Source organism: Gambusia affinis, linkage group LG02 (genome assembly GCF_019740435.1).
Source record: "Gambusia affinis linkage group LG02, SWU_Gaff_1.0, whole genome shotgun sequence".
Classification (NCBI taxonomy): domain Eukaryota; kingdom Metazoa; phylum Chordata; class Actinopteri; order Cyprinodontiformes; family Poeciliidae; genus Gambusia; species Gambusia affinis.
This window is the reverse complement of record NC_057869.1, coordinates 20,790,321-20,803,698: the sequence shown is the minus strand read 5'-3', so window position 1 is coordinate 20,803,698 and position 13,378 is coordinate 20,790,321. Positions and strand designations below refer to the sequence as shown.

The window sequence follows — 13,378 nt, the reverse complement described above, 5'->3', positions numbered from 1 at the left end:
AATCTTCTTTTATATCTGCCTTAGTCCCCCTTACGTAAATCCTAACAGTGGAGTATATAAAAGAGGATGAGAGCTCTGAACTCTTTACACCTACAGTTTTGCTGAGAAGAATAGTCAAAGATCATTCTTTCTGAATGCTCCAACTTTGTGAAATGTTATGGGAGAAAACTTAAGGCCTGTTCCAGGGGTTGCAACCTATGGCCCTTTAGCTTGTCCACAGGGACAATTAATTACTGATAATTAATGACAGAGCAATGGATAACTATTTATATGAAGAGTAAGTAGGAAAGTCTGGTTTAGAAGTTAAAGTGATAGATTGCCCTAATTCTGTCTTAATAAGTGTATTTTTTCTTTTGATGTAAATAGTGTATATTTATTTTATTCTAAAACTATAAATTAGATATAACATAAGTAGGAGTTCTCTAACATCGGAAGAATTTAAAAAAAATATTTAATAATGATAAATCCTTCTGTTTTTCTTTTCATTTTAAGGGTGAAATAGGGTCTACAGGTGTGCAGTCTAACAGAGGTTATTTCTATTCTAGAGGCTGCTGACCCTTGACCTTTACATATTCTATAAGTTATCATAAAATGTTATATTTGTGATTTTATTTTGGAAAATACAATACAATTTCTTTTTGTGTATGTTTCCCATCCTCTCAATACATTTACTCAAACTAAACGGTAGAATTTTTCAAAAACTTTCAGGATAACACCAAGGCAATTAAAAATAAATTAATTTTAGGGCTTTTAACACATCCTTTGCAAAAGAGCTAATAAGTATGGAGGGAGTTGTATATAAAATTATATCTTAGAACATTAAAACCTTTGAAAAACAAATTGGCGAAATCAGAAGTTATTTCACAAAACGGACCCAATGGCGCAGGGTGAGTCGGGATCATACTTTTGTGACCCGTGTTATTGTTATTGCAATGAGTAACAGCTGTGTCTTGTTTGTATTACAGACTCCTGATTATGAACATGTCCATTTGTTTGTGACTCTTTGCTAAGCTGTGCTTCTCCCAGCAGACTGATTTGGTCATTATTAAAATTATCTGGTTGTGCCTGTGGATGAACATCAGTACAGTTTGGAAATCTTGGATGCACAACCGGACACTCCCACAGTCATTAATTCTGAATTGTGACCAGACAATAATCTGTCTCTGTAAGCAAGCCTCTTGTGTTATTTCCGTGATCATTATTACAAGTGTTGCAGAGCCATAAAAAAGTCTCCCTTTTTTATTCCTTTAGCGATTATCTGAACTGAGCTTAATAGAAGCAAATTAATATAATGGCAATTTAATGATGATAATATTGCTATAATTACTGGTAGCCTGTAGGTTAATTAAAAAGACTATAAATAAAGGCTGTCAAAAGATTATAATTTTAACAAATGAATCTGCTAATAAATTCATCAAAGAAATAATTTAATATGACAATAAAAAGTGAAGTAAATCCTGTTTGAGCTTTATTCTTTTACATGCCTTGAGTTAAGACCTTGATGAAGACACTTGGTTTTCATCAGACTTTACAGGAATGCTTGATGTTTTAGCCTCCACCTGTATTTAGTTAAAATAAAAATAAAAAATATGTGGTTACAATGAAAAGCTAACCATTTTTTTTTTTTATGTCTAATTCAATGTGAATTCAAAGGGTAAGAAACATCCAGTTGCTGTTGGTGAGACTAAGCTTGATTAAAAGGAGACCTTAAAAACATTTACAAGTCAAAGGCCATGGCTCTACAAAAAGTAAATCAAAAATGGGAACAATTTAAAAAGCAGTGAGGGAAGGATGCCAAATATTTTCTATCTTTTGGGAGATCATGCGATACTTAGTCACCAGCATATCCTGCAGGTTTCGGTACTCTCCCTGGTGGTAGTTGCTACCTCCATAACATGTCAATGTTTTTGCAGAGGTCTTCTAACGAGCCATCGTTTGATCTAGGTGTGTTGAACCAGGGAGAGAACTAAACCATGCAGGATACTGACCCTTGAGGACTGACTTTGGACGGCAACTGAAAAAAACAAAGCTAAAGACTCAGGCTATATTAAAATCCTTCTTGGAGTTTTCCAGACAACAGTGGACCACACAAATTACTCACGTTTTTTATTTTTTTTGGACTGTTCTTTCTACAATCTCCTCTTCAGTTCAGCCTTATCAGTGGAGACACATTGTTGATGTTACCATTATAAAATAGCTGACAAAAAAGTATTGGCAAAGATCAATGTTATTTTCACAGGAGGCGGAGCGTTGTTGTTAGCAGCTGCTGAAAGTAACTAAAAAGTTACTTTTTGTGTAACTTAGTTACTTTCCAAATCAAGTAGTCAGTATTCTAACTAAGTTACTTTTTCAAGGAGTAATCAGTAGTCCGATTAAAGTTACTTTTTCAAAGTAACTTTGCCATCACTGCACTCCCCTGTTAATTATGATGGTGGTTAAGGGTTCATTTGTTGTCATTGGCAAGCACTTTCAATTGTAGTATCAAATTACCAGGACTAACACTGCTGCTGTAACATACTTGCCGTATCTTCAACTACATTATGTAAACGCTAAAAATATAATGGTTTAATCTGATCAGCCCTGCAGATTGTGTAAAATAAGTAAAAATTTAGAACAAAATGGTATCACAGTTAACTCCAACATAACTTTCATCATGAATATTTTTAAGAATTTGCATGTCAAGACTTCAGACAATTTAAATAGTGTAAAATACATGTTGTTAAATAAGTACTGTACTTGTGTCATACCAAAAAATACTGTGTCTAAGTAAATACTTTACTTAATCACAGATATTCTACATTCTTTTGCAAATTCAACAATAGCTGATAGAAGTTAAGAGGCATAAACTGGAATTAATTAGAATAAATGCTCTCTGTCACCATAGTTTGGCATTCATCTCGACATCACAAACTCCTTCAGTCCCCTTCAGCCCCCACCCACAAAAAAAGCCCAAGCAAAACACACACATACACACTCAAATTAATCCACCGGGCTTTTGCATGCCTCGAATAACAACACTAAACAAGGTGCCTATAATAAACAGCTTGTTACTCAGTCAAAACAATTAGGACCGTGTACTACAGGAGTCGTATCCTGGCAACTGCATATGACAATCCATAAATAAAGAGACACAAGGAAAAAGAAGCTTAGGCACTGTGCCAGAACAGTTTTTTTTTTGTTTTTTTTTTTACTTTGATGCTGTTGATGTATTTGTTTATTCAGCATCTGCACTGTAGCAATTTTGCAACTTTGTGATGAGACGATTTGTCGAAGTTCCAAGCAGAGCTACCACAGAGAGTCCAGCCCACAGGCTGTTCATACCACCCTACAACGCTATGGGGACTCGCTGCGAAAGATAATTTTGACAGTGGCTCGAAGGTTTTCCGCTGATGCTATTTGGTATTTCCACAACAGGCCAAAGTCAAGTGTTAGTACAAACACTACTTATTTCTTCCTCTCTCGCCTGTGCTCATGGAGTTGAGCAAACATATGATTACTTAACAATATTCCTCAAAACATTGTTATGCGACAGTGTGACGTTAGCAAGGAAATCGGTTCCTTTGTGATGCAAGACGTACTCTTGCCAATAAAGTGCATATAGCACTTTATTTTCATAAGCACTTGGCTCTTGCTGTGTTACAAGTTAAAAAAGAGAAAAAAATTAAACAGAATAAATTTAAATAATCATATGTAAGCACATGATTATTATCATTTATTTTTTTTTCATTAAACTGCTTTGGTCATTTCAAAAAGAAAAACGGCATCAAAATAAGTAATAAAAAAACTGTCCAAATATTAAAAAAAACAAAAAACAAACCCAAAGTCACCAAAAAGGTACAGGCTGATAATTCACCTATTTTCTAAATATTTTTTCAAAGTGATTCTACACACCAGGCATTTATGGAACAAGAAAATGTGTGTGGTCAGTGTAAAGTATACGTTTACACTTACACTTATGAAAATAAGTGTTTGTTTGTTCATTATTTAGGTTATTATTGTGATCTCACCTTTACCAAAGGGTTAAAGTAGATTAGAATTATATTAAGAGGTTAATGGACAATGTCTTTACTGCCAGACTAAATGAAAACACATACAAAATGACACCCACAGAGGCAACGGCACACAAGGACTCAACATGTGAATAGATGCTCACAAATAGACCAACACTCATGCCACTTTAAGATACACATCGTTAGCTCCAGCAGTGGTGGTTTTGGATGAGTTGTCACCCACTCTGCTGCCTCCACCTTGCCACACTCTGGGCGGTGGGGCTAGTGATGGTGAGAGCAGTATCATACGATGCTAACAGCTAAGCAGAACATAAGGTGACATTGACACAGTCATTGCACCAGCTCTGGTTCTGCACATGACGTCAGTGTCCTTTGAGAGAGAGCACATGGGACGTGGGCTGGCTGAGTCATGTGACTTGGCCATCCTTGTCTCTGTTTGTCAGCAACTCTGCAGTAATGTGCGTACCTGTATGTTGAGAAGTGGGATTGCTACATGATGTACTGCGTGCCAAGTGCACCTTTTAGAAGAGGAAGAAGAAGCAGAGTCCGAAAGAAAAACTGAGCTGCTTTGTTACAGGAGCTGTGGGAGAGTGCTGAGGGTTTTATGTCATCATTCATAAAGAACCCATAAAATGGGCAGAGATAAGGTTAAACAGCATTTAAGGCACATGGTTATAAAGGCCGACCATGACCTAAAGTGTCAGAGGAAGAGAGAGGAAAGATAAAGGATGGAAGTGAGGAGGGGAAGACATTCCTAGTATAAAGACTGAGTAATAAAACTAAAAAGATCTAAAGGACAAGAAAAGGACAGAGAAGAAAAAATGCATTATAAAAGGATTGTTAAAGACTTACTGTCCAGAGTGAAGTGCAGTGATAAAGAAAGTTCCAGATCAATAATAGTCTCAATAAAGAGGTTAATGGGAAGCATAATCAAGGAGGGGAAAAGGTAAATGAAAATACTCAGCTCCATAACTTGGATTAATATTATAATTCTTCATTGAGGGATGCTGATGAATGTCTCACAAATGTAAAAAATATGAAGTATCAATCAATAACACAAAAATAGAAATGCTATTCTTTTATTCGATGTGGTCTATTTAAAACTACACTGCATAATATTCCTCGACTTTTACCTGGATCTATTAGAGTCAAATACAATGTCAAAGCTAATTGAGTTGCAAAGCTGCTTTCACAAGCAGTTACAATTGGGAATGGGGAGGGCGGAGGGCAAAGGCTGGACTGCTACTATGCCTGTCAATAAAAGCACATTAAAATGAACACATCATAATTACTGTCTCTATTATCCTTCGAGATCTAGGACAGGGGCGCTCGTTTGTAATTGGTCGACTAACTGCCCCATATGGACCCGGACAATAGAAGTAATTGTCCTTGTCTATGGAACTGACATGTAAACAGAGTCATATCACTCTTTGTAACTAAAACAGTCACTTTCAAGGTGCTCCCAACCAGCACTGTTGCTATTGGCAATTATTGGCTCAGCACACAGAATGGTGCAAACGTTAACAAAAGCGCTGCATTGTAGAAATAACACAGCAGGTTTATAGATTTACTCCAGCTAAGATGGGTTTAATAATTAAACTGAATACAGCCTCTCTGGATTTGTTCTGTTTAAAAAGTGGGAAGAGAATGGAAGCAGCACCTGTTTATCATTGCACCAACAGCACCCACTGCCCAGGAATCATTAAATACTAAGAGTTGTTTGGGAAGTTCAATCAAAATTACAATAAAATACAACTCTCACACGCTTTTGAGAAACAAGCAGAAGTGGACCCTTACTGATATGTCGTGTGCCCTAATCTTGCCACATGTATAATCTGCTTGAGCAGATTTGATTTATTCACCATTTCAACTTTGAGCAGTTGTGGCTTCGTTTCAACGTTCCTGTTACCACACACAAAAACGAAGAGATTAGGAGACTAATGCTTTTAGAACAAAGTGAGGCTGCCGGCCCGTTGTGAGCTTTGACACAATGCCGTTTTAAATCTGCAGAAATGAAGAGCTTACAGAGGTAAGAACGTAGTAATTCTCTCATCTCCTAAAGGACTTAGCAGTCCTCATGATGAAGGAGAAAATGAAACTTTGATTAATAGTTTGGATAGGGGTATGCACAGATGTAGATAACATCTTCCTAATCTCTCTTTCTAATGTGTTACCCCCCTCTCCCCAGCTTTTCCTTTCACTTGTTTGTGCAGAATAGCATGAAAAGGCGTGAGAGAATGACGGATGTTTGAAGATAGATTGTTTTGGAAGCCAGCTGTGAAGCAGGGATGATGTCCTGAATAAGTTACATACTCATATCAGACCCTAAAGCTTGGCAAAGAAAAAAGCGGTTCAATCCCTAATTCTTCTCTGCTTCTAAAGAGATCAGATTAAAGTTTCTTGATCATGAGTGTGCCTTCTTTTCTTTGCTTCAAATACAATCTTGCTTTAAAGTTTTATCTCCAAGCAACGGCCTTTTAGCCAAAGATTTTTTTTCGTGCATTGTGGCTCTTCATTATCGTCTCAGTGACCTTGCCCCTGTTTCCTGACATAAATGTAAAATCTTTACTGAATATTCCCTAGAAAGCTTTAGATAATCTTTTGATACAATCATGTAAAAGGGAGATTGACATTTTCAACATGGTTTCTCTCTTAAGCAGAATTTTGAATACAGAAATATTTAGTAAGTGCAGTGCCATGCAAAAGTTCTCAGCTCCCTCAATCCTTTTTCCACATCTTATCACATTATAAAACAAACTGAAATATATATTTTCCGTAAAACACATGGACCTTCTTATGTGTCTGGAATAAAGAGATTATAATGATGATGATGATGATGATGATGATGATAGTGCAAACATTTGGCAGTATAACCTAAACTGACTGAAGGATCTCATATGAAAACCTGATGAAAAGCACAGATCTCTAGGGTGTAACATGAAAAAGGCAAAGGTTAGAAATGTTGTTGCACTGAACTGTACATTCAGTGTGTGGAAGATCTTTGTTGCATTCATGGAAACAAAATGAATCTTTAGCTCTGTGATTCTGACTAGATTTCCTCTTAAAATATGCTGCTGAAAATATAAATATACAACAGTTACAATCATTCCTTATTTAATGGTTTTACCTAATTGTTAAAGTTTACATCATATAAACCTGAAGGTTAGAGGGACTCATTAACATGTGGTTCTATCGTCTTAAAGTAACAGAATATGTCGCTCTGTTTTGAATGTTCTTTTTCTGTTTCTGGCATCCTTTTGTTCCTACTTGGTCAAAGCATCAAACTGAACACAACTAAGGGCTTCTTTGAAAATTTTTAAATAATCATCAAATAAATCGAACAATGTTGGCAACATAGCCTCATGTGCAGTCTTTTTTACAGATAAATAACTAAGATTTATGTGGCTTCTTTTGGCTGTTGGACATTCTGTCCTTCTGCTTCTGAATGCAACTTCTGCTTAAGAAAACTGTAGAGGCTTTGTGTAGGTATATGTGGTGATGTGGGTTGGGATAAGGAGAAGATTGCATTTAATACATTGTGAAGTCCATTTTCCTAACACATATTTTGTTTTGGGTTTCTGACTGCTCCTTATTTGCCCCAAATCCCAGGTTTAGAGTAAAGGTTCTGGGTTAGGCTACAGGAATGAATAAAAAAATGAAGTGAAGTCAATGCAAAGTCCCAGTAAGTATAGAAAAACATACTGTATGCATGTGTGGTTGTGTGTTTGCTGTGGTTTAGTAAATGTGAAGCAATATGATGGAACCCCATCAGTTGAGTGATAATCTAATTACTCCTCAAGACTAAGAAAGATGGCGTCAACTAACAAAACACACATCTTTTCGAAATTAAATCTGTGGCGTAAAAAGCTCCACAATTAATTTAGTCCTTAATGGTGATATGTAAATTTTAATGTGGATGTATTAGCTATACTAACAGAGGAAAGCGGCTCATTATATAAATTAGAGCAAGTCAGCCCGACACCAAACTGAGAGGCTGTTGAAACTGCATTAATGCAGGATGTGATAAAAAGTTAAAGGATCAACATTTCGAGATTTATTGAGAACCAGATGTGTTGGCTACAATTTCTTTACTTCCAGATTGCTTTGTGAAGAGAATGGCTTTATTCTGTCTCTTTTTGCTTAAAAGGGGTAATGTAGAGGTTTCACTATGGCAGAAGATGATAAAATCATGGTTTTATTACCCTACTTGTCATGATTGGCAAGTGGTGGACCCAAATGCTGAACTGCAGAGGCATGGAGTAATGAAGATATTTAACAAAAAGAAGAAACAAAACTTACAAGAAACACAGGGAGCCAGGTCAGAACACAAACCGTAAATCCAAGGAGAAAAACCCAGTAAGGAGACACAAGGAAAACACTGGGTAAAATTCGGAGTGACTGAGAAAGACATGCTTAAGTACTGGGAGGTTGAATGCTCAAACCTGAGCCTGGACTGATGAGCTAACTGATTACAGGTGTGGGGAGAGAGTGGAGGCAATCTGAAGAGAGCGAGAGAAAAAGAGAGAGGAAGGTGGCACAGGGGGCATGTGAGAGTACACTGGGACCAAGGAAATAAATCTAACAAAATAACTAGACAAAGGAAGAAAAGACTAGAGACAAGAAATAAATATAACTAGAGTCACTAAAAAGGAGCTGAAGTGAAAATAAAAACAGGGCATAATCAATAGATATAAGACACTAAGGAACACAAATAACAAAACCCAAAACAAACTCAAACAACCCAAGATCCAGGCACTATTGGTATGCATTTTGAGTTCATACATGATGATTTTAGAAATGCATAGAAATGAACCATGTTTTGTTCACCTCTTAGCTCTGGAATAAATTGTTGTGCGTCTTTTCCCAGATATTTATTGCAGATTCACAATGTGACAGTAAAGGCATCAACGGTTTAGTAATTGGATTTCAGGTTTTTTATAAACGGTAACCCACTAGGGTCATTTTAATCAAACCTTGTAATTACAAATTACAAATCACAGGATGCCCAGGGAGCTTTGTGACATGACTGCTGGAAAATGGTTCCAAGGTGGAGAATCTGCTTCTCACCATCTATCAACTGGAAAGGTTCACAGAAAGGATCACTTTGGAGAGTTTTTGAATGAAGTTTAATTTCTAAACAACTTCCCATGTCCTTTGAGGTAATTATTTTAACTACTTAATTTAGATAACAATCCTGATGTTTGGTGTACTATATGTTCTAGTTCCTTTATTTCTGTTGCCAGAAACAGTATTAAGAAAAGTCATAAGACATTATATATGAACTCATAATAAAAAGACGTACACTATGCGTTACTTCAACGATTTTAGCACATAATGAGGTCTTCATGAGGTAATGAAATTATTTAGATTTGATTTCAAATTTACATACCCATACATTATGGAATCCACTGTGATATGGAGTATCAAACAAAGCCAAAAATGTAAAAACTGGGTCTAACAAGTGTTTGATCAATCAGAAACTGAATTCTGACATAAGCTGAGGATCAAATGTTTAATTGGATATTCTGATAGTCTGCAATGTGCTGTGCAGAATATTTCTTTCCATCAACCTGTACATCTGTGCCCAAATTGCATTGCTTGACTTCAGCACATGTAAATTACAGTAGCTGCATCCCATCTTTGGATTTGCTAAATGCTGTCTCATGCACATATAACTTTTCAATAATGACACTTAATCCACACAACATTTCAAAGCACATGCCAACAGATGATTCGCAATTGGAGTAAAACAGTATCATGTTTTACAATAACTATTGAAATATCAGGCACAGTAAAACTATCCTTTGACATGTTGGTTGCAATTTGGTTCAAAAGGTCTACAAAGTTTTTGTTAAAAAATGTAGTGCCCAGGGCAAATATTTTCAGAATGATCTTGACTACAGCCAATATTTAGTGACTGCTATATTGACTCAAAACTCAGCCGCACAAAGTTGTGTTTCTTGCAAACAGTACTGCTTTGAAAATATAAGAAAAAGAAGAAGAAAGTAAAAATTGTCAGAACATTTATAATTAACAAGCATTGAGAAGTGAATGCTATGGATAAATTAGACAAATATATTTGATGATATTTCTTTATTTTCTGATTCATAAAACAAAATTTTAATTAGATTTAATATTTATTTCTCAAAATAGAAAATCTGACAATTTTGCCTTGCTGAATGTTTATTGTAACATTTATCTTTCTGTAACTTCATCTGTGGTTGTACATTTATCAAATAACTGAGCAGAGTGCAAATATTACAGAATTTATTGTCAATTTACTTTTAATATGTTTGCCAGGCACTGGCAAAGAGAAACAGCCGGTAGAAATGGCTTTAAACACTGTAACAAATACAATAGGCAGGTAAGACATGAAGAGGTCAGGAAAGTCTTGGATTGCCTGCAGAGCTCAAACCAAAAGAAATTTATTGCGCAGGTTATTCCCAGCACCCTTTCTACCTTGTTCTGAAATAGAAGGAGTGATTTCTCCTGCAGTCACTCATTTCTTAAAATTTTATTTTTCTACACCTCAGACTGTTTCTCAATTGTAAGGCTCCCCATACCTTTTTGAATCCCTTCTTTAGCCCATTTGTGTTCTCCAAGTCTTGTCGGCAGCTTTACAGGAAATAATTCCGCTGTCAAGACAACTGTTCATCTGTTCTTCTCATATCCACTCCTCTTCTCCTTCTCTCCCTTCTCCTGCTGCTCCATCTCTTCCAATTCTGTATTGACAGAAGCCTGTTTTAGATGGAGTGTCCTTTTTGCGTCACGTACCTTTCTCATCAGTGAGAACAAGGTTTTTTCACATATCCTACAAGGCCCCTTCACCCTTAGATTTATTGTCAATGTGGAGGCTGAAGTTGACTGCTTCCTTTCTGTGATGTATTTTCATTGATGCCCCGACGCTCTGGACTGTAGAGATGAGCCTTTACCATGAATAAAGTCCACTTTTGTTGGTGTAGGTGTGGGTTTAAAAATACCTGTTTGGACTTGAAACTTTATCACTTAAACCAGTGGTGAACATGGAGATTTGACCAAAACACTTTCCTGTAACATTTCATCTAGGATTGTGATGTTTTATTTTAAAATGACTATTTTCCCCTCTGCATATGCGGTTTCACATCTCCCTCTGTTATTTTGCACAATCACCACTTGCTTCACCTGCTGCAACACTTTACCCCTATCTGTCATCATCCTCCACCACTTTCAGTCGTCTTCCTGATATTCATTTGATGACTGTGTCCTTCACCTTGCCCTCATCTAGGGAGAAGATCAATAGAGACTGAGCGAGGCCACGCATCACTCTTTCTCTTTCCCCTGGATTTGGTTGCATGAGCATGTACAGATTCCTGCACACTGACAAATTTGTCTGGCGACGCTCTGCAAGCCAATTCAGGCTCAGAATGTACTCGCTTGCCATCTTGTTTTGATGGAATCAATGTGTTGAGTCACTTTCGTAGAAAAAGAAGGCAGGCTTGTGATAGTGTCAGTATCCAGTTTTTCAGTTTTTTTAGCTCAATTTTGTGTCTTACTTGCTTATCTGAGCATTTTTCAACAGAAAGCACAGAAAGTACCCCATAGCAGTTCCAATAACAGCTCTGTTCTAAAATTCCCACATTATGTTTTAAGTCACTTGTGACTGTATTACTATGCTTTGTAGTTTTTCCACAATATGAAGTTAAAACCAAAATTTTAAACACATTTCATAGTGATTTTATTTGGCATACCAACACAGTTGTGTGGTATTCATACAGTTTAAACATGATACCTACGTACTCTATGAAAGGGAGAGTGTGTTTTTTTGCCACATTTTGACACTGACATAAAATCAGTCTAAATGTTTCCTGTTTTGTCAACATGTTGGGTAAATTGAAGTATTTTTTTTTAACTGGAACACTTACATTGACAGAAAAAAATAAAGAAGAAAACAAACAATAAAAAATCATAATATAATTAAACATAAAAATAAAACTGTCAGATCAAGTTTCAAAAGGTGCAGGAAGAAGTTAAAGTTTATTTGCTAATTTGTCAGTCATTTGAGACAATTAAAACAAAACAAAAGAGAACAACAAGCAAGATAAAGGAAAATATTTAAATAATGATCCAAAGGAAAGCAACAGATAAGACAAAGATTGTAAAACACATAGGCAAAAAACACAGATGAGGTTATCATAGATCAGACAATAGGACTAATTCCTGAAAAAAGGTGGACCTACCTGACTGAACATCATCTGGTGTCCTGCATGTAAAAACATCACACAACATCACACCTTGGGAAAAAAGGGTTAATGAGAGCATTGCCTTCATCAAATGAGCATTTCGGCACAGCATGGTTAACAGGCCCAACCACATATCACAGTTGGACACGGGTAAGACACAGAGATGAGAGGACACGCTGCTGAGTGCTTAAAAGCATCACCTGCACCTGAATCATGAAAGAGAATTCCCTAGTTGGTGAATCACTGCAACAAAAACAAACTGCTGCATCAGTCGATGTTAGGATAATCTAATAGATTTAAATTAGTAGCCCAAAGCTGAACAAAATTAGTATATGTGCAGCAGTGAATATTTGTGTCATTTTCTTTTATTGTTACCTTTCCCAGAAATTGCTTTGAAAGGTGAGAGGGAAAATGTCAAACATTTAAAATCAAATGTTTGTACCAAAGGGAGTTGTACTCAAGTAAAGGGTGAATACTTTAGTCGCTGAAATTGCAAAGTCACAAGGAACACCTCTAGTTCAAATCATAAAACCAAAAGCACGGTAAACGTTACATAAGTGTGATGGGATCAGTTCACAAAATACGACAGACTGTAGTTCCAAGAAAGAAATAAGGTTCTCTTTAACATTTATTTCTATAATCCATTCTGTAATTTAAAAAATGTTGTGAAATCCAACTTGACTCTATGCGTTAAAGCATTGTTTGCCTCCATTTGTAAATCGTGACTAACCTGTGATCAAGCAATGTTTTTTTTGGGTTTTTTTTCCCATTTCATTGGCCACACCAAGGTCTGATCATTGCCAGTCCATTAGAATCAAGAGATCATCTAAACTGAAAGATCAGGCAATCTGAAGTAGCCTAAAAAGTCTTAAAAGGCAACATACTATACGATGATCTAAAAGGATAATCAAGAACAGATTATGAAATGTATTTGAAATGTAACAGTGGAGAATCTTCCCAGGCTGCTCCTAGAAAACTTTATTCTAAAAGTACACCCATTCAGGAGATCACAAAGGAACACAGAGTGACATCTGCAGAAATGCAGTAACAGGAACTGTGCAAAAATGCCATGGATCAGTTACAAGATAAAAATACAAAGAATACAAATGCAACAAAAAAATCCTAATAATTTTAAGACAATGGTGAAAG

At 36.2% G+C, this 13,378-nt stretch overlaps 1 protein-coding gene across 3 annotated transcripts in view; it reads right to left on the bottom strand.

Moving 5' to 3' along the window:
* pcdh17 (protocadherin 17) overlaps positions 1-8,386 on the bottom strand; it is a 97,199-nt gene extending 88,813 nt beyond the window's left edge. The window contains exon 1 of one of the 3 annotated variants that reach the window (XM_044135826.1): positions 8,310-8,386. The gene's annotated coding sequence lies outside the window, so the exon portion shown is untranslated. The remainder of the gene's footprint in view (positions 1-8,309) is intronic. The other 2 variants (XM_044135835.1, XM_044135816.1) reach the window with 2 other exon arrangements.
* Positions 8,387-13,378: the final 4,992 nt, after the last annotated feature.